Source organism: Suncus etruscus, chromosome 2 (genome assembly GCF_024139225.1).
Source record: "Suncus etruscus isolate mSunEtr1 chromosome 2, mSunEtr1.pri.cur, whole genome shotgun sequence".
Taxonomy (NCBI): domain Eukaryota; kingdom Metazoa; phylum Chordata; class Mammalia; order Eulipotyphla; family Soricidae; genus Suncus; species Suncus etruscus.
The window spans coordinates 27,294,838-27,316,103 of NC_064849.1; the positions used below are offsets into that span (position 1 = coordinate 27,294,838).

At 36.3% G+C, this 21,266-nt stretch overlaps 1 pseudogene; it reads left to right on the forward strand.

Moving 5' to 3' along the window:
• LOC126001653 (40S ribosomal protein S6-like) overlaps nucleotides 1–18,570 on the forward strand; it is a 29,543-nt pseudogene extending 10,973 nt beyond the window's left edge.
• Nucleotides 18,571–21,266: the final 2,696 nt, after the last annotated feature.

Here is a 21,266-nt window from a genome sequence, read left to right on the forward strand (position 1 = left end):
ATAGAATTTAGTGTTATCTTTTTGTAGTTTAGTGTGTTTTTTGGGTTTGCCTTGCCTTAAAGTAGGGGTCTCAAACTCAATTTATCTGGGGGCCGCAGGAGGCAAAGTCGGGGTAATCCTTGAGTGCAAAGTCAGTAGTAAGCCTTGAACATTGGAGGGTGTGACCCAAACAACTAAAACCAAACAAAACAAAAAAAAGATTCCTCTTGGGCAAGGCTACAAAATGTTGTATGGAGGGCTGCAAATGGCCCACGGGCCGCGAGTTTGAGACCCTGCCTTAAAGTATAGCCTTCAGCTCTTTTCTTAAGGTTACTTTGAGTCTATAAAGTTTATTAGTTGTTGTTTATCCATAAATTTGTGTACAGTTTCTTTAAATATGAATGTAAGTCTGACGGGGTGAACTACACTTGGCAAAGCATTCATTTTGTTGAGTTTTGTCACTAAAGACCAACACTGTCTCTGGGCCTTCAGGGTTGTTTTGACAAATAAGCTATAAATCTTTTTTATAATATCTTTATTTAAGCACATGATGACAAACATGTTTTTTGGTACAAATCTTAATGATGCTTGTTTTTGTATAATTTCCCTTTTTTGATCATATTACCATCAGTATTCTATCCCTATCTGAGTAAGTAATCATTGTGACTAGAATGTGCCTTGTGATTTTTATTTTTTTGAATATCTTTTAGCTGGTACTCTTTGGGCATGCAGAATTTGGTTGCAGGCACTCTTTAGCTCTAGGAGTTTCTCTAAAATAATGTCCTTAACTGCTGATTCCTCATGGGAATTTTCTTCATGAGCTTCTGGGACGCCAATGATTCTTATGTTGTTTCTCTTGAGTCTATCCCAGATATCTATATTCTTTTCTTTTGGGGAGGGCACACCCAGATGAACTCAGTAGTTACTCCTGGCTCTGTGCTCATAAATTGCTCCTGGTGACCATATAGCATGGGTCTCAAACTCAATTTACCTGCTGGCCGCAGGAGGCAAAGTCGGGGTGATCCTTGATTGCAAAGTTAGTAGTAAGTCTTGAACATTGGGGGTGTGTGTGTGACCCAAACAACTAAAACAAAACAAAACAAAAAAGATTTCTCTAGGGCAGGGACATAAAATGTTGTATGGAGGGCCGTTTGCAGCCCGCGGATCCAGAGTTTGAGACCCCTGCCATATGGGATGCCAGGAATAAAATCTGTTTTAGTCCCAAGTCTGTACATGCAAGGCAAATGCTCTACCTGCTATGCTATGGCTCCAGCCCTAGACTTCTATTTTCATCCTTTCACATTCTTTTAGGAGTTAATCCATCATTTGTTATTTTAAGTCTCTTTCCCAACCTCTTTTGTTGTACACAGCTCATCTTCCAGCTCACTGATTCTGTCCTCAGCAGCTTTTACTCTGTTGGTGAAGCTTTCCAGTGGATTATTATTTTGCCTAGGAAGTTTTTCAATTATATTATTTCAGTTTAAAGTTTCCTCATTTCTACTTTCATATCCTCTTTATTCTTTTTTGGAGGGAGCTGCCATACCCGGTGATGCTCAGGGGTTACTCCGGGCTATGAGCTCAGAAATCACTCCTGGCTTGGGGGACCATATTGGATGCCTGTGAATAGAACTGTGGTCCATTCTAGGCTAGCATGGGCAAGGCAGATGCCTTATCACTTGTGCCACCACTCTGGCCCCATCCTCTTTATTCTTATTTGTGTTTCATTCAGTTTTTATTTCATTCATTAGTTCCATAGTTTCTTTGAGTTCTTTGAACATCTCCAGATTTCCTCTCTAAAACCTTCTCAGACTGGAAATATAAGTGCCCATTACTTGTTAGGTGTGCAGAGCTACCATCCTTATTCTTTATGCATAGATTTGGTGTTCTGAATAGTTTCCCTCATTTTTCTGTGTGTTGTTTTCTACATGTGCTGGGAATCATTGGCTACAGGATATGTGTACAGTGACAGAGCAGGGTGGAATGGCCACACTCTTTTTGATGTGCTGGTCTTGTTGGGTCCATTCTGGGGACCTAGGGCAGATTCTGCTTAGTACTCCTCTGGGGGGGAGGGCAGGGCAGTTTACCATGCTACAGCTTGGCACTTCTTTCTGAGTCCCATCTGGGGAGCTGGGCAGCTCACAATACTGCTGCAGCAAAGGATTTTTAAATTGTTACAGCCAACTTAAATATTGTCTTTCACAATTATATATATTATATATACATATATATATAGGGTTTTGTACTATATTCATTCATTAGTACTTAAAGTTTAATCCTAACTCTGCATTCATAGATCACTTTTGGCTAGCCAGGGACCTTATGAGTTACTGGAGATAGCAGTGTGCAAGGTAAATGCTCTACTCATTGTATTATTGCTCCAGCCTCTCTTACATATTTTTGGTCATATTAATAGACCATTTTATAGCCAAAATTTTATAATGTGCTACCTAATATTTTAATACCCTTATAAGTCATTTCTATTTTACATTTTTAATCTATCTAGAAAGTATATCTAAAAATCACTATTTACAAATTATCATAAATATAGTTTTATTTGATTCTAGAATCTCCATTTTGTGACTGATATATTTTCTTTCTTCTGAAATTTAATTAATATTTGTCAAATAACTTGTTATCTATTGGAATAAGTGACTACATGCTAATTTTATTTTTAAGGAAAATGTCTTGTACACTTTTTTGCATTTGTTTCTTCCATATAAGTTTAAGAAATCACTTAACAAGTTGAATACAATAAATATGAACATTATCTATCTTCTCAGGAAAACTTTATACTCATTATAAAAGTATTGAAAAAGTTACTGGTATTTTTCTAAGTGTTTTATAGATTATATTGCTATTATGGTTGTGATATTTTGATCCATTTTTATTCTAATATTGCTAATATAATGAAAAATAATCATCTCCATATTTAAAACTTTATTATTTGTTCTTGTAAGATTTTTTTCTCATTAGAAACTGAGACTTGGAACTCTGCTGGACCTATTGTCGCCAGCACCTCTCTCTGTCTCCTGTGCTGTGCTGCATTCTTGGCCTGGTTTCATCCCGTGTGTGGCTTCATCTGCGGACTGCTAGCCTTCCCTGGAGCCTTCCCTGGAGCCTTCCCTAGAGGTGAGTTGATACAACCAGAGAGGGAGAAGCTGCTGAACTCTGCTGGAACTCTGATGCCAGCACCTCTTTCTGTCGCCTGTGCTGTGCTGCATTCTCTGCCTGATTTTATCCTGTGTGTGGCTTCATCTGCGGATGGCTAGCCTTCCCTGGAGGTGAGTTGATATGCCCAGAAAGGGAGGAGACAGAGGAGCACAGCTGTTCCACTTCACTACGTGGCCGTGCACATCATTTAGCCAATTATAATACAACCACAACACATAGAAAAACCCACAATACAAGTGTGACAATGGGGAAACAACGCAGGCCAGCGCCAGACATAGAGAATAAAGATGGCAACTCTGATGACCGGAACATAGCCAACCAACTAGTCAGTCTCTCAAGGAGTTTAGAGTCGCAATTTGGAAGATGTTCACAGAACTCAAAGAAAGTATAGAAGAGAACATTAATAAGATTCAAGAGAATATGAAGATAGAAATCAGAAAACTCCAAACTGAAATTTCAGTTTAAATAGCAGGTCTGAAAAACTCAGTAGATGAATTGCACAAAGAAATGGATGAGCTTTTCCACAGGTTAACAGCAGCTGAGGATAGAATTAGTACACTGGAAGATGAGATGAATAACAACTCCATACAGCAGAAGAGATTATAAAAAAGTCTTAAACAAATGATCAAACAATGGAAAAATTACTCAAAGAATGTGAACAGATGAAAATAGAAGTCTGTGATATTCATTGCAACACTATTTACCATAGCAAGACTCTGGAAACAACCAAGATACCCTTCAACAGATGAATGGCTAAAGAAACTGTGGTACATATACACAATGGAATATTATGCAGCTGTCAGGAGAGATGAAGTCATGAAATCTTTCTATATATGGATTTACATGGAATACATTATGCTGAGAGAGAGAGAAACTCAGAATGGTCTCACTCATCTATGGGTTTTAAGGAAAATGAAAGACAGTCTTGCAATAAAATTTTTAGACACAAAAATGAGAAGGGCTGGAAGTTACAGCTCACCTCATGAAGCTCACCACAAACAGGGATGAGTTTAGTTAGAGAAATAACTACATTTTGTACTATCCTAATAATGAGAATGTATGAGAGGAGTAGAAAGCTTGTCTAGTGTACAGGCGGGGGTTATGGGGGGAGGAGGGAGATTTGGGACATTGGTGATGGGAATGTTGCACTGATGATGGCTGGTGTTCTTTACATGACTGAAACACAAACACAATCATGTATGTAATTCATGTGTTTAAATAAAATATATATAAAAATGGAGTACTCCAAATAGAAAGTTTTCCAGTTTTGCTGTATTTAAACATATAAAGCATACATGTAAAAGCAAAAACCATGTTTGTTAAGCCATCTGAAAAATTTAAAATGAATATGGAGAGAAAACTGTTTCTATAACTTGTCTTTTGTAGAAATCATATTCTAGTTTTACAAAGGCAATTGAATGAAACATATTGTTACTCTAAAATAAAGAAACAGAGAATTTCAGGCAAGCAATTTTATTTAAAATAAGGAGTTTTAAACATTATTGTTTCTAAAGTGAATATATGCAGTCATTATATATTATCTATCGCAAGGCCTGTTTTATGTTCCTAATTTCAAAGGACATTATTCAAATATTTTAGCATTATCAAATGTTTGCTCTCAACTTATATTATACAACTTATATAAAATAGAAGTTTTGTTATTGCTTCCTTGATAATATCCTTTTAAAATGGAGGTATGTTAAATTTTATTTAGTGCTGACTGGTAGGATCTATTAATATCAACAGTTAAGGATGAGAGAAATAGCGAAGGACTGAGATTTATCCTTTTTATGCAGGAACCCCAGATATAACACCAGCCCCATATGGTTTTCTGAATAGTCCAGGATCAATTCCTGACTATTGCACTAAGAATAGCATGCAGCCCCATGAAGACTGATGCAAATACCAGAAAAGTCTTTTTTATTAATAATAATTATAATACAACTATTGTTCCTTAGTTTTTCCTTTTTTGTATTTACATCTACTTTGGTATCTATTGCATTATGGTGTGAGTAGGTAAATGTTATAATAATCTTTGTATTCTTAAACAAAATTTAGAGACCTACAGAGCATGCATATTTTGTTTTCTGTGATGACTTTGTAACATCTAGCTATAGTGAAACCCAACTACAATCAAGCTTGTTGTAATCATGGTGTTTAAATAAAGATTTTATAAAAAAATTATGAGTCTAATACTAAAATTTAGTAGTGGTTCAGGTAGTTAATTTACAAAGCAAGATACAGCACTTTTCTTACATGTGTGACGTCCTGATTTAACTACATGGCTTTGAAAACTAACATGGTGACACAGTAGTCTTCTGAGCATTGCCAGATAAGTGTGTCTCTTGAGCATTAAGTGCTATTAGTCTCTCAGCACAACAGTGCTGGGTTGAGTATGATTGTAAGTGGAATGTGAGTCTAAACATTATGGGTGAAGAGTCCTTCTAAAAATTAGTGGTTATTTGACTACCTTTTATTTAACTTATACATTTGCTTTTTTAAAACCCCATAGTGAGTCAAATATGTATATGTTTAAGCTTCATGAGAAAAATCATTATTTTGGTGTATATTTTGAGAAGTTTAAAGATAAATGGGACTACATTGGTTAAGAAGCTTCTGTACCCGAATGGAAACAATGACCAGGATACAAAGACTGTTCACAGAATGGAAGCAATTACTTACCCAACATCTATTTGATAAAGAATAATATCAAAAATTAATAAGGCACTAATAGAATTTTACAAGAAAAAAGTCTACTTTCGTAAAAATGGAAAGAAAAAATGAACAGAAACTTCCCCAAAGAAAAAATACAAATGCCCAAAAGCTACATAAAAATGCCCTATATCTAGGGGCCGGAGAGATAGCATGGAGGTAAGGCGTTTGCCTTTCATGCATAAGGTTGGTGGTTCGAATCCCGGCATCCCATATGGTCCCCCGTGCCTGCCAGGGGCGATTTCTGAGCATAGAGTCAGGAGTAACCCCTGAGTGCTGCCGGGTGTGACCTAAAGACCAAAAAAAAAATGCCCTATATCTCATCAGTGAGATATAAATAAAAACAATACTGTAATATCATCTTATACCACAGAGACTGGCACACATATCCAAGTATACCCAAAAGTAACCAGTACTGTTTTACATGAATGTGGTAAAAATCATTTCTTTAATACTTATATTTTAGAATAAATAAAACTTAAAATATATAGATAATATGTGACACATATTATATAGAGAAATATAAATCATATTTTTGAAGAAATAAGAATTATTTATTCACTACTGGTAAAATGCTGACTGGTTCAGCCTTTCTGGAAACAAATATGCACAATCTTAAAATTATCTAGAAATTGAGCTTTCGTTTAACCCAGCAGTTACACTTCTTGGAATATACTCCAACCCCCCCACCCCAAAATGAAGAAAAAGCATTTGTTTCTCTATGTCCTTTGTATTATTTTTCACTAAAATTAGAACACAACCCAAGTGTCCAAGAATAAATAACTGGATAAATAAACTATGATGTATATTCAAAGTGGATTACTAGGCCATACAAAATATAAAGTCATGAAATTTGCTGTGACATAGAAGGACCTAGAGTCTACCATGCTAACTGAAGTCAATTAGAGGGAGAGGGGCCAATATGAATGATCTATCTAATATTTGGGTAATAAAGAAACATAATGTTGGAATAACAAATACCAAAATAAAATGGAAAAAAAAACTTGAGAACTGATATTCGGCAATAAATGTGCCTCTTGAGGGATCTGAGTGACAGGATAGGGATGAGGGGACCATGTCTATGGTGGAAAAAAGCATTCCACCAAAAAAAAAAGTGATGCTAAAAGGGTTTTGTGTGAAACCCTATCAGCAACAGTATTTTAAATTACATTGCAAAAATATTTAAAAAAAAACGACAAGATTTGGCATAAATATATGTAGAATAACCCCATAAAATCCAGGACTCCTTATCTGCCTAGATTGAAGTCCTAAACCTATGATTCTGTTGGAGGAACACTAATTTCCTGGTAGACCTCATTGCTGTCTCCCTAAAGTTTCTTCAAACAGGAACCATTCCATTAAAAAGGAAATTATTGTTGTTTTCCTAAGAGAATGAAGCTTCATTAAGAGAAGGACCTTTTTGGGCTATACTTAGTGCTGCTCAGAGGTTACTTTTAGCAGCATTCAGAATTACATCTGATGGACTCTAACAAACCATCTATCTGATGGTAATCAAAGCCTGGTCAGCTGCATGCAGGGCAAACAGCTTTATGCTCTATTGTCTCTCCAGCCCCAAGAGCAGGGATTTTTGCCACCTGGCTTACAGTTGACTCATGAATATTTGTGATGAGCAAGTATCATAGATTATATCAGTCATGGCAACTTCTATCTTTTGGGCTGTAGTTACTATATTAAACATTTTTTAAGAGGGATTCAGGAAAGAGCACAATTTAGGTAAGCAATCTAGACTGGCAAGTCATGATTAACAGATAGTTGTGCTTGGTCACTTGTCTTCCTTTAGTTCACTGTTTCCTTATGCAGCATTTGACTTTCTGTCTTCTTACTTTCTCTTTTCTTAATTCCTTTAATTTTCTAATCATTTTTCTATGTTTTTGGATAACATAGCTTTATCAAGGATCCTGTGACCTAAAACTCACTTTGAATATTTTTTGCTGAATTTTATTTTTTCCCTCCTCTTCTCTCCTACCCCCTTTCTTCAAATACAGTGCTGAAGTTTGAGTTCCAAATTCAAGAATGGAAATTATTGACTGTTCAGGCCTCTTTGAAAACTTTTTTGTAGTCATGAAGGAACAAAAGCAAACTGCTAAATTTGAGGATGGGGCAGCTAACAGCCAAATAGGGTTACTAACATCACTCCAACAGAGAGACAAGCAACTAAGCAAGTATGTAAGACAATAAACCTAAACCAGGTCATATAAAGACAAATGATTAATAAATTTAAACACAGAATACACAATACATTTTATGCCATTTTGTATGTTTTTATATATTTAAAAATATATCATAATATTATTTAGCAAGTGAATAAATTTAAGTACCCACATACAGAGAATAAGCAGAGCATTCTGGTTATATTGGAGGAATTTCTTTTCCTTCAAAGTTCAATTCACTTTTTTTATATGTAATCAGTGGTTCGTTATAAAATGGAGAGAATTTACAGGCTTCAGAGGTGAAGGGAGTTAGATGTAATACTTCAGCAATATATCAGTCAAACAAAGAAAACTTTCTTGAGAAAATAAAATTAATGCTTTTTTGTTAAGCATTAACAAATTGATTAACTGATTGGTTGGTTGTGGGGCCACATCTGGCATTGCTCAGGAGTTATTCCTGACTCTGCTCATAAATTGCTCCTGGCAAGCTTCGGGGACTATATGAGATGCCAGGAATCGAACCAGGTTCATCCCCATTCGGCCGCAGGCAATGCAAATGCCCTACTGCTGTGCTATCTCTCTGGCCCCACCTTAATGCTTTCTGACATTCTCCTTTTTGTTGAATTTTAGATATCTGTGTATAAAGATAGGGATTTTTTTAAAAAAAATTAAGTAAAAATAAACTGAAATACTAAACATGGTTCTTTTTTATTATAAGAGTTGTTTTTGTTATGGATTTGTGGGTGTCATAATAAATTCTGAATGCTTCCCTATTAATTTTCCTTTGTCTAAAGTCATGAAGCTGAGAGTCATGTTTGATGATATTCTTCAGGGGGAAATGACATATTCATAAAAAGTATCACCAATAGCTTACTTGGAATGACTGTATTGTGAACTAGAAACTGCGTAAGAAGATGGAAGAGCCCATCTTTGATATGGGCAGCTCTCTTATCAAACCATTAGTGAGAAGAAACTAGGTAAAGTCATGCCATCCTTTGTACTCCAGAATGAAAGAAAAACTGAAGTAAATTGATAAGTTTCTGAACCAACAAAGCACTGCCCTTCTTTTTTTTTTTTTTTGATATTTTAAAAAATAAAATTTATTTAAAGAACCATGATTAACAAAGTTGTTGACAGTCGAGTTTTAGGCATATAATATTTCAACACCAATCCTTCCATCATCTTCAGTTTCCTTCCACTTGAGTTCCCATACCCCATCATATGCCTCCCCATGTGCCCCCCCCACAGACACCTTGACAGGAGGAACATTAAAGTTTCTGGTAATTTTAGCTTGGATTTCATGTTTTCAGTGTTGTTGAGTCTGTGCTTTGGATTTATAGCTGTACCACACTCCCACAGTACCAATATAACTGAAGCTCTAACTCCTGTTTCCACATTACTTACCTTTCTCATTTTCCTTCCCACTTTCATATTTTTCTCCTTCTTGCTCTTCTTTTAAACTCTGAGGTCAAGAATGATCTAGGTCACCCCCCATGCTACATTACTTTTACTTAATAACAGATATTAAGAATAATATCAATTATTTTATATACTACAAACAAGTGAGATCATCCTGGTTTATCTTTCTGCTTCTGGCTTACTTTACTCAACATATCTTACAGTTTTAACAAGGTTGCAGCAAATTGCATGATTTTATTGTTCTTGTACCTGCATAATATTCCATTGTGTATATGTACCATATCTTCATAATCTATTCATCTTTCTTTGGATACTTAGGTATGAATAATGGTGTACAGACATCCATTTGAAGTGTTTTATGTCCTATACCCAGAAATGGACTTGCTAGGTCATATTGCATTTCAATACTAAGTTTGCTGAGGAAACCCCCTACAGTTTTTCCACAGGGGTTGACCCAGACAACATTCCCACCTGCAGTAGATAAGAGTTCCTTTTTCATCACATCCTCACCAACATAGATTATTCCCATTTTTTTGATATGTGCCATTCTCACTGGTGTGACTCATTGTACTCTTGAGTTGGATTTTCCTAACAACAAGTAGTACTAATGCCCACTGGCCATTCTACCTGTCTTCCTCTGAGAAGTTCTGTTCATTTTCTCTCCCTATTTTTTGAATAGGGTTTTTGAAAACTTTTTTTTTAATTAATTTTTTTATTTTTAACTATGAGAACAAGGATGCAAAGAAAGAGGACAAGGTAAAGTTACAGTGGAAGGACAATCACCCATAACGTAATTCTCAGAAGTCCCCTTGCTGATATCTTAACTTTGAAATTTCAGCCAAAGAACATTAAGATAAATAAAACAGAATCCATGTACAATTACTTTGTCCCTCAAGTCCCCAGATTGTAACACATTATAATATTTCTTAACAGCACACAAGGCAATCTAAAGCCATAAAACATACGTAACTCCTTAAACATTGCAGGAATAGTATTTTTTTTACATTTCCATATACATGCATATTAGCTTAAGTTAACCTCAAATTTTTTTTTGATAATTTAATTTTTTTTATTTTAATTATGACAACAAAGATGCAAAGAAAGAGGACAGGGTAAAGTTACAGTGGAAGCCCAATCACCCATAAACAGAATTCTCGGTAGTCCCATCGATGATATCCCAGCCTTGAACTTTCAGCCAAAGAACATTAAAACAAAACTGAACCCATGTACAATACAATTACTTTGTCCCTCAAATCCCCAGCGTAGTACATACTATTTCTTAGCAGCACACAATATAATCTAAAGACATTAGACTTATGTAACTCCTTAAACATTGAGGGAAAAGTACATTTATCTAGTTCCATGCACATGCTTACTAGTTTAAGTTAGCCTCAAAAGTTTTAGTGGGTTGTTTTTCTTAAGGATTGGAGTCAAGGGGACATAGTATTAAAGTGGCATTTGTTTGCATAGGCCCACCAAAACATAAGGAATATGGAAAGGCAAATTATGGTCTAAATACAAGGAGACCCTACCCCTGAAGTTTCCTGGCACAGGACTGACTCTAGGCTCCAGGCACACTAGTTTGTCCAATTCAAGTCATCCTCTGTAGTGGCAATACACCTCCATTCCTCACTTAGTCTCTGTTGTTGTTGGTATCTTGCTTCTATATTAAAGATCCTGGAGTCTGCGTATCCCATATTGTAGTCAGGATGGTGCTGAGCATCCTCTCATTTCACCTCACACTTATGGGGCAATAGAGAGAACCATGTCCTGTAGAGTAGGTCATTGTTGTTGTCAAGTCTTCTCAGTGTAAACGGAAGTCTCTTTTTAGGAGGTCGATGTCAGTCCCTTGGTAGAGTCTTTCCTGGTAGAGGACTGCTTCCAGCTGTTGCTATAAAAGACCTTGGATGTTTCGTAGATAGCTTGCCTGGTTCCGGCGTGAATGGAGGATGCCCATTCTTCTGAGGCCTGTGCCAGGTCGTTATATCAATGTTCAGGGTGTAAGGTAAATTGTACTGAGATTTATTAGATAAGAATTTATCTGTATGTATGGTGTTTTCCCATTTTAATGTGTCTATGCAAACAAGGATCAATGCCATGAAGCGTTATTGGTGCATCTGGAGAGCACTGCCCTTCTTTGAGGTTGCCTTTGTCCCCTGCCCCATCTTTGTTCACATCTGAAAGAAGAATGAATAAATAGAAGAGAACCATGGAAGCAGAATCAGTCAGGCTTTGAGTTTGCTGCCTTCCTAGTCAATTTTAAGAACTTGTCTATGATGGGTGAGAAGGTGAGCATTATTGATTTTCTATCCAGAGGAAATCAGGCTCCCAAACTAAGTTTCATGGGAAATAATTATTATTTGAATCCAGACTTGAAGCTGATGATCTGTTGAGGGTTTTGTTTTGACCTTTTATGAAGACAATCCATCAGCAATGAAGAGCTGTCTATTTTCATGGCGAAAGCAATCTGCTACACAGGATTTGAGAAGATGAAAAAGATTTGTTGAGTGCATATCACTTGCAGAAGGAGCCAAACAAAAATACAGCAGCGTGCACTTAGAAACCTTTTTTCCTTAGAAGCCTCAGAAGTAGGTTTCTGTAAGGAGTGCGCTAATATACAATTTCCTGTGTGTAGTCATCCATAATTTACTAGGGATACCCCCCAATCTAATTCTTATGAATGGATAATCAAGATCTAAAATAGAATCTAATGACAGAACAGTAAATTTGACAATGCCTTTTTCACTGCTTTTCCCTTTTCCCTTCAATTATTAGTTCCCTGATACCATGGCATATGTTTCTTTTAGTACTTCCCCAAATGATACTTGAGCACAGAACACTGCTGAGTAGGACTCAGCCCCCCTCAAAAGTTGTGTTTAAATATTCTTAACTTTGGTAAAAATTTGTGTTTTGACCTCTTTATTGATTTATGAAAGCTCTTTTTATTTAAAGAATGAGTTTAGGAGCTGGAGCAGTGGCACAGTGGTAGGGCATTTGTCTTGCATGCGGCTGACCTAAGATGTAGTTCGATCCCCCATTTTCCCATATGGTCCCCCAAACCAGGAGAGATTTCTGAGCACATAGCCAGGAGTAACCCTGAGCATCACTGGATGTGGCCCCAAAACAAAAATAAACAACAAAAAAAGAATGAATTCAGTCCAAAAAGAATGGGTTTGCATTTTACTCATGTATCTTGATACCTGTATTAGGTGCTGCATAAATATTTGCTAGTGAATAAATAATTCAAGACATATAGAAAATATCTTCCATAGTTTTATTTTTATGTATATGCCCATGCATTTATATTATGAAACCAGAGCAACTGAACTACTAGCAATATGAAAATAGCTATGAAATTTGTATTTATATTTGAAGCATAATCAATCCCAGACCCTTAAGACAGATACTTGTTTACCTCTATTACTTAAAAACATTGCCAACAGCTTGTTTTTTATCAGCACACATACTTTGAAAACGCTTGGAGTTGTCTTTGAATAAACATAATATTTTATAATAGTTGACATTTATTGAACGCTCTGTGATAGATGTTGTGCCTAATGCCTTCCATATATAACAACGAAATTATGAATTTGTGATGTTCTCTTTAGAGTGTTTGCTACTTTTCCTGTTTCTCATTCAGCTTTAAGATCCCCAAAAGATGGGCAAGTTGAGATATGACATTCCAATGTTTCTTCTGTAGAAAAGCAAGACGTACAGCGATTGTATGATTTGAGCATTTCTGATGATAATGTATCTTCTCTATTTAGCTCTGGAGCAAAATACCTGGGATGGCTGAATGAAAGGAGTAGAGGAGTTTTATATAGAATAAGGATATTTGAAAACTGGGATTTGATACTACTCTTTCCTTAAAACCCTGGGAACATACTGCCTTGAGTTGACCTCAAGAGTTCAAGGTAATAACAATGTCAAGGAAATAGAATGCTTATCAGACCAACTTGTACTCAGGTGGAGTATGTGGTTGATCCATAAATTCCTATAAAACTTTACATTAGTGATGATTAAGAATAGCTAAGCATTTTATAGGGTCCCAGGGAGGTGTTACATTAAAACTGCACTGAACAGAGTGCAGTGAGTAAGAAAGTCTGAACTGAGCCAAAGAAATTTATTTAGATCCAGTTTGTGAGTTGAATAACTGAGTGGTGAGTGTTTGTAAAAATGGTTCTCGCAAACAGGAAACTTAATACATCTACACAGACTCCAGACCTGGGCAAGAATGGACTCATAGCAAAGACTTTATAGTAGCTGGTGATACCAGAGCTTGACACCTGGCCTATCTCTCTTCTAATGGAGTCTAATGTTAATGGAGTTTCTTTGACCTACATCTTGCAGAAGGGTATATTACATGCAATGCTGACATGAAATGTGCGGTTAGCCTAAAGAATCTCTTACACTGATACAAATTGAGGTCTACTGGATAGCACAATTAGTTCTTCTGTAGTTTACAGTTATTTCTTTGCTCCACTTACATGATGGGTAGAATTCTTAGAGAAGATTATTCCAGTCAGTTATGAAATAAGGGAGACCTTTTTACAAATATTATAGAGTGGTGCCTTTTGCCTGATACATAATCCAGGGACACAAAGATCTCCTCCAATTATAACATAAAGTTTTTAATTGAGTGTTTTACACATGAGGATATTAAAATTTAGAGAGACTGTGTGATTTTCCTATGTATACAGGAAAATTCATATTTAAACAAAAATCAGCACACTCCTACACCCTATAGTAATATGTTGGCTCTTTTGTGAAATATTTTTAGTAAGATTTCATTTTCTCCAGATTCTGGGTTGTTTGTTCTCTTACCCTGGGTTAATGTAGTACAGATGGTCCTACTGAGGATGAAATGCCTGCTAGAGAGAAGTTCAGTCTGTTAATTGTGCTCATTCTCAGATGACTCGGCCTGTAATTGCTGACAACAGCATGTTGGCTCTTACAGCCTTGAAGGTTTCCTGTGTGAATCAGACAACGGAAATGAGAATAAGGTTGGTCTTGCTTACTGAATCTTAAAAAATGAATTTTAACTTTTTCTATAAATCTGTAACTTTGAGGGTAAATATAAAGGCCACACACATGTCTTATTATGAATATCTCTACATCGAGAAGATAATGAAATGGAGCAGTTGATTTTAATGTAGCTGGTTGTCAGTCTTGTGAAGGTGATTGCAGTTTAATGTAACTTTAAATCTGCTTTCCTTCTTCAAAACATCTTTGCTATTCATCACCCAAAATATAATAAGAATTATAGACAATTATTTAAATCCTTAAGCCCACAAGTCATCAAGGACAGACAGATAGAAGAAATCAAGATATCTTAAGACCTAATTTACCCTTCTTGATTTAATTATATTTTAAATATTTAAAATACCATATAATACAGGCAATTTAAAAGGTAAACTCAGAGAATCCTCATTTTTTCCCTTTTTTTCCCCACATTGTTCCCTTCTCTTAACTTTTCTATATATTAGTTTTAATATTTTCCATTTTAATATGCAAAGGAACAAGGAATAATGCATGTCTATTGACAGAAACAACGAATGGATTATGCATGTCATACAATGTCAATTATTCTTAAAAAAGAATGAAACCCTGACATCTGTGACAATATGGATGAACTTGGAAGATCTTATGCTGAGTGAAATGAGTCAAGTACAGAGGGACAAGAATGGTCTAATTCTATCTGTATGGAGAACTTTTAGGGAATACTATTTAAGTTCTTCCAGACCAGAGAGATAGTACAGTGGCTACAGTAATTGCCTTAGGTTTGATCCCTGGCATATGGTCCCTTAAGGATTGCTAGGAGTAATTCCTGAGCACAGAGACAGAAGTGAGCCCTGAGCATCCCAAACTCTCAAACTTTGAGTTAAGCTCTTCCAATAATATCTAGTTATCAGAGACTGGAGGGATAGTACAGCAGGTACTGCATGTGGTCAACCTGACTTTGTTACCTGGCTATCTACATGGTTATCAGAACATTATGAGAGATCCCTGAGCATAGTGTTAGGAGTAATCCACTAGCACCAATGGGCGTGCCCCTCTCCAAACCCAAAAACAAAAATTCAGATATCCACTCTACTACTATTATATAATTAGAAACATAATGTTGTGCACTTAAAACTTATTAGGAGGAGCTACCACTTTGGTAAGCAGTGGCCCATCTTCACAGTTTCACCACTAATCTAAGAGATGTAAGTCAAGCCACTAAGACTCACAGGCTCAGGCACTTAAGCACTTAGGACTGAAAACTCTGGGGTACCCACAGAAGGGGGGTTGATTGAGTCCCCTCTCTGCAGGAAGTCCTAGCAGTCACATATACCCGTATTTGCCAGTGTATATTGATGACCCTTCAACCCATAAAAAACTTCCTAAAAGTCGTAAAAGTAAGTTATTTCTTAAAAGTAAGAGGGGTGCGGATCACTGGTCCCTGAAGCTGGAACAAGTTTATACCAGCATATAATATGACTCCCGACTTTTAGGAAGTTTTTCATGGGTTGAAGAGTCGTCTTATATGCCGGGAATTACGGTACATCCTGCAGATGTAGCCATGGAAACCATGCAAATCGCCCAACTTCAGTGCTAATTTCTGCAGAGACTCCAAACTGATTAAAATTCCAGGTATGTCAGTTTTCAGGCTGTGGATTCTGGGGTCTTTTCAAAGTGAGTATATGCAGCTTTATGCAATTTTCCCCCACACTGATAGAAGCCCTATCAGTCACACCCACATCTCATAGCCTCTGTCATGGAAACAATTACACAGCTTTAGAGCTTCAAGCCAAACCAAGCCACTAAAACTCATTGGCTCAGTTCTACAGATCCTGGAGTTCCTGCAATACACAGCCTTATGCACGATCACGTGACATCTCCAAATTCCACAGTACTGATAGCCAGTAGGAGCACAGCAAATAAGAGGGGAAAGGAGCATAGAAGTCAACTAAGCTCAGTAAACAAAAGCAATAACACACAGGATCAGCTAGCAACAGTTTAGTAAAGCCTCAGACCATGATTTTAATAACCCCATTGTGAGATAGAACAATTTTCACAAATTTTCTTTTACTGATGTATTTATTGATAATTCTATTAGCCATTTTCTTGTAACAAGCAAGATAAAATACTTTGTGCCTGCTAAGGAGTTAGTTTTGGAATGTGGTGGGTAATGGTGGGTAATTCGGGACAACAATGAAGGTAGGGTCACTCTAATGATGGGTTTGGTGTAGGAACATTGAAAGCTCAAATCAGCTGTATTATGAGCAACTTTGTAAAACCATTGTTGAAAACTTCGTTAAGATTGAAAATTTCTTGTTAAATGGTCTAACCACAAAAATAGAACAAAACAAAAATGGACGTACAGAAATAGAAGTGTGATATTGTCTGTCCATTACCTTGTTTTAGGTGATGTGGGTCTGTGCTTATAAATGTCCACACATTTCAAATTGTATACATTAAATAAGTGCACTTATTTGCATGTAAAGTGTATATTAATAATGGTATTTATCTTTAAAGAAAAACAAAACAGATTAGAGTTTTATACACTCATTACCTTATCTTGTGTCTTGCCCTTTTAATCTTGCATGATACATTAGAATCAATTTCCTACACATTTATAATGGTTTTCCTCTTTCATTTTCTACCTGCTCAAAGTGTACTGTTATGTTGATGCATTATAGTTGATTTAGAAGGTATCAGGTTCATGAATACCTGCATGTTTTTTCAGTCCTTTAATACTATAATGACCTCTTTTTTTCTTTTTGTAGAGGTAGGATTACAGTTACAGTTCTAGAATTTCTGTTGCTAAATTGTAAGATTCATGAATGGACTTTCTAATATATTGAAAACTGCCCCATAAAAGTTTAGGGCATTTTTCATAAATGGCCATAAATGGCCATCTATGGCCATTTTTTCTGTTCGTAGCATTGTTGGCAGGTGAACATTTCGATTTTCCTACTCTGAGATGAAACATGGAATCATAGTGTTGCTTTGCAAATTTATTATATTAGGAGCATAATTGGTCATCATTTTTCTTACATATTTAGTTACATATGTTTTTATGAAGTATATTTTCAATCCTATTCTGTATGAGGCTTGTTATGTAATGGTTTAGGGAGCATACCCAATTGTGCTTAGGGCGTACTTCTTACTCTATGCTCAGAGATCAATCGTGATGGGATTTTATAGACCATATGTGCTACCAGGATTGAAATGGGTTAGCTGCATGTAAAACCAGATTCTATAACACTGTATTATATCTCTGACCCATTTTTAAAAATAATTATCAGAGAGTCTATGAATTCTTAGCTAAGTGGAAGTATGGCCTCTTTTTCATGGTGGATAAAAGGTGTTGGGCTGTCTGATCATAAAGTTGAACATCTTTTACTCAGCTACCAACTGCTAGAAACTCATTGAAGTGGACTATGAACGCAAACTTCATACCTTTTATGAGAAGTGGATGGCAACCGAAGTTGCTGATGAAGCTCTGGGAAAAGAATTGTAAGGGTTATGTGGTCCGTATCAATGGCGGGAACGATAAGCAAGGTTACACCATGAAGCAGGGGGTCTTGACCCATGGTCAGGTCCGACTACTGCTGAGTAAGGAACATTCCTGTTAGGGACCACGCAGGTCCGGTGAAAGAAAACTCAAGTCTGATCGTGGTTGCATTTTGAATGCCAATTTGAATGTTCTCAGTTTGGTCATAGTAAAGAAAGGGGAAAGGGTATTCCTGGACTCACTGATACTACTGTGCCTCTGCGTCTTAGACCCAAAAGAGCTAGCAGAATCCACAAACTTTTCAATCTCTCTAAAGAATGTGATGTCTGCCAGTATGTTGCAAAGAAGCCCCTAAATAAAGAAGGTAAGAAACCTTGGACCAAAGTACCCAAGATTCAGCGTCGTGTTACACCAGGTGTGCTACAACAAAACATAGATGTATTGCTTTGAAGAAACAGCGTACCAAGAAAAACACGGAAGAGGCTGCATAGTATCGTTAAACTGTTGGCAAAGAGAATGAAAGAAGCAAAAGAGAAAAGTCAGGAGCAGATTGCCAAGAGACGGAGACTGTCCTCTTTGAGAGCTTCTACTTCTAAGTCTGAATCTAGTCAAAAATGAGTTTTTGGAGTAATGAATAAAGCCAGACGTATCTTTTATGGAAAAATAAAAGAAAAATAATTATCACAGTTAACTATAAATGGCAAATATTTGTCCTACAATGATTTGTCTTTCTGCTTTTCTAAAAGCACAATTTCTATTAAAATGATTTTAATTTATGAGCTGAATGACCATTTTGTATTAATATTCAGATTTTAAATGCTTCCTCTATTTGGTTTTATTTTTTTTAGGGTTTCCTAGATTTTAGTTAGAATGCAATTAAACTTTAGAACAAGTTATTTAGCTCTCAGAAGGAGAATTCTACTTTTTAATTGAAATCTCATTAAATTTCTATATTTACCTAAAAAGTTTCTACAAGTTTGTAATGCTGAGTGGTGTTGTTTAAGACCAAGAATATATTTCCATTGGTTCTACCCAATTGTGTGTGGGTTTTTTTGTGTTTTTGTTTGTTTGTTTTTGTTTTTTGAGTCACACTCAGTGGCGCTCAGGGGTTCCTCCTGGCTCTATGCTCAGAAATGGCTCTTGGCAGGCTTGGGGACGATATGGGATGCCGGAATTCAAACCACCGTCCGTCTGCATGCAAGGCAAAAGCCCTACCTCCATGCTATCTCTTCGGCCCCCCAATCGTGTTCTTTTATATACTTTTTAAATTGTAGCTCAGGAAACTTGATTACACAATGTCAACTTTCATGATTTGATCAACAGATTTACTGGTTTCATTAGCACTAAGTGACCCTCTGCCTCTGTTCCTGTGATCCCATCCCACTGATTCCTTCCTCCCTTTTATTTTGCTACACTAACTTATTCTGAAATCAAAATTAAGGGTCTGTTTTGGGAGGATTATTGTCTATTCCTGTGCTTTTTTCCCTTTCATATAAAACAGATGAATAAGATCAGAAGGTATTTGTTCTTTTCCCTCTGATTTATTTCACTTAACATGATTCCTTCTAGTTCTATTCAATTTGAAAACATAAGTTTTTTCATCTTCTCTTATTGCTGTGCCTAAGAGTTGTGTACATTTCTTTATTCAATCATTTGGGTTACTTTTGTCTTCTGACTACTGTACTGCATGAAACAATTTGTATGCATGTATTCCTTCAAATTACTGTTTTTGAATTCTTGAGATAAAAGTCAAGAAGTAGGATTGCTGGGACAAATGAATGACTTATCAATTTTTAAAGAAGTCTCCATTCTATTTTCCATAAAAGCTGAACCAGATGATATTTCCATCGACAGTGAATGAGGGTTCCTTTGGAAGGGCATACCTGGCAGAGCTCAGGGATTACTCCTGGTTCTGTGCTCAGAAATCACTTCTGGCAGGCTCAGGGGACCAAATGAGATTTGGGGGATAAAACCCAGGTCGGTCCCAGAGCAGTCCTGCATCTGCTGCATGTATCGCTCCAGCACAAGGTTTCCTTTATTTTTAATCGCATCCATGCCAATACCAGTTTTTTTTTCAGTTTTTGCTATAATCTAATATCACTGTATGAAATGATATATCATTGTTGTTTTGATTTGCATTTTCATTATAACAAGTGACAATGAGCATTTATTTCATATGCCTACTGGCTTACTATTTGTCTTCTTATATTCTTTCCTAATTTTGTGATAGGGTTATTAATTTTTATGCTGAGTTTTATAGAGATATGTTTACATAGAACACTAGTTTGTTATCTGACATATGCTGTGAAGCTATTTTCTACCATTCAGTAAGGTATTTTATATTTCAGTCCAAATTTCTCTTGGTATGTAAAATTTTTTTACATTTGATAGTCTATTTTTTTCTTTGACAATGAAAACAAATTATTGGAAATATCCTAAAGAATTCTGACTATGTTTTAACTAGGATAGCTTATGGATTCTGGTTTAATCTTGAGGTCTTTTATATACATTAAATTTTATATGGTATCCACATTTAATATTTTGCATATGACGATGCAATCTTCCATGCAACATCTTTTGCAGAGGCTTTCCTTGCTGCACTTCATATACCCAACTACTTTGTTGTGGATTGTTCATAGATCTGAAAGTTTATCTCTAGGCTTTCAATTCTATTTATTGCTCTAACAAGCTATGCTCAGAAAAAGGGAATAAGATTTGTTCAGATATGATCAGAATTTGGACAATTGGCCTGGAGTAGAGGCCCAGAAACATAAAATGTATAATTAAGTTATGAAACTGGCTTTCTGTGAATTCAATCAGGGAGACTGTAGGCTCAGTAATGAGAACTTTCAAAGATGACATTTAGATGGGATATTCTTAATGAGGAAAAAGTATAACTTGACTAAATCAGACATAGCTAGCATCATAAACCATACAATCTTAATGTTAGCCTGAGTGATAGCACTATGATAGGGCATTTGCCTTGCACTGGGATGAACCATGGAGGACCCGGGTTTATTCCCCCGCATTCGATATGGTCTCCGAGACTGGCAGGAGCGATTTTTGAGCTTAGAGCCAGGAGCCAGAATAACCCCTGAGTGCTGCTGGATGTACCCCTCTCAACCCCAAAAAGATTTTAATGTGACCCTAGGGAGAGATTTTTACACTAGTGTTAAATGCAAATCATGAGAGCAATGCAGTCACAAGTCATTGTAATCTGGAATTTTTTTTTGGATTTTGGGCCATACCCGGTGACATTCAGGGGTTACTCCTGGCTATGTGCTCAGAAATCGCTTCTGGCTTGGAGAAATATA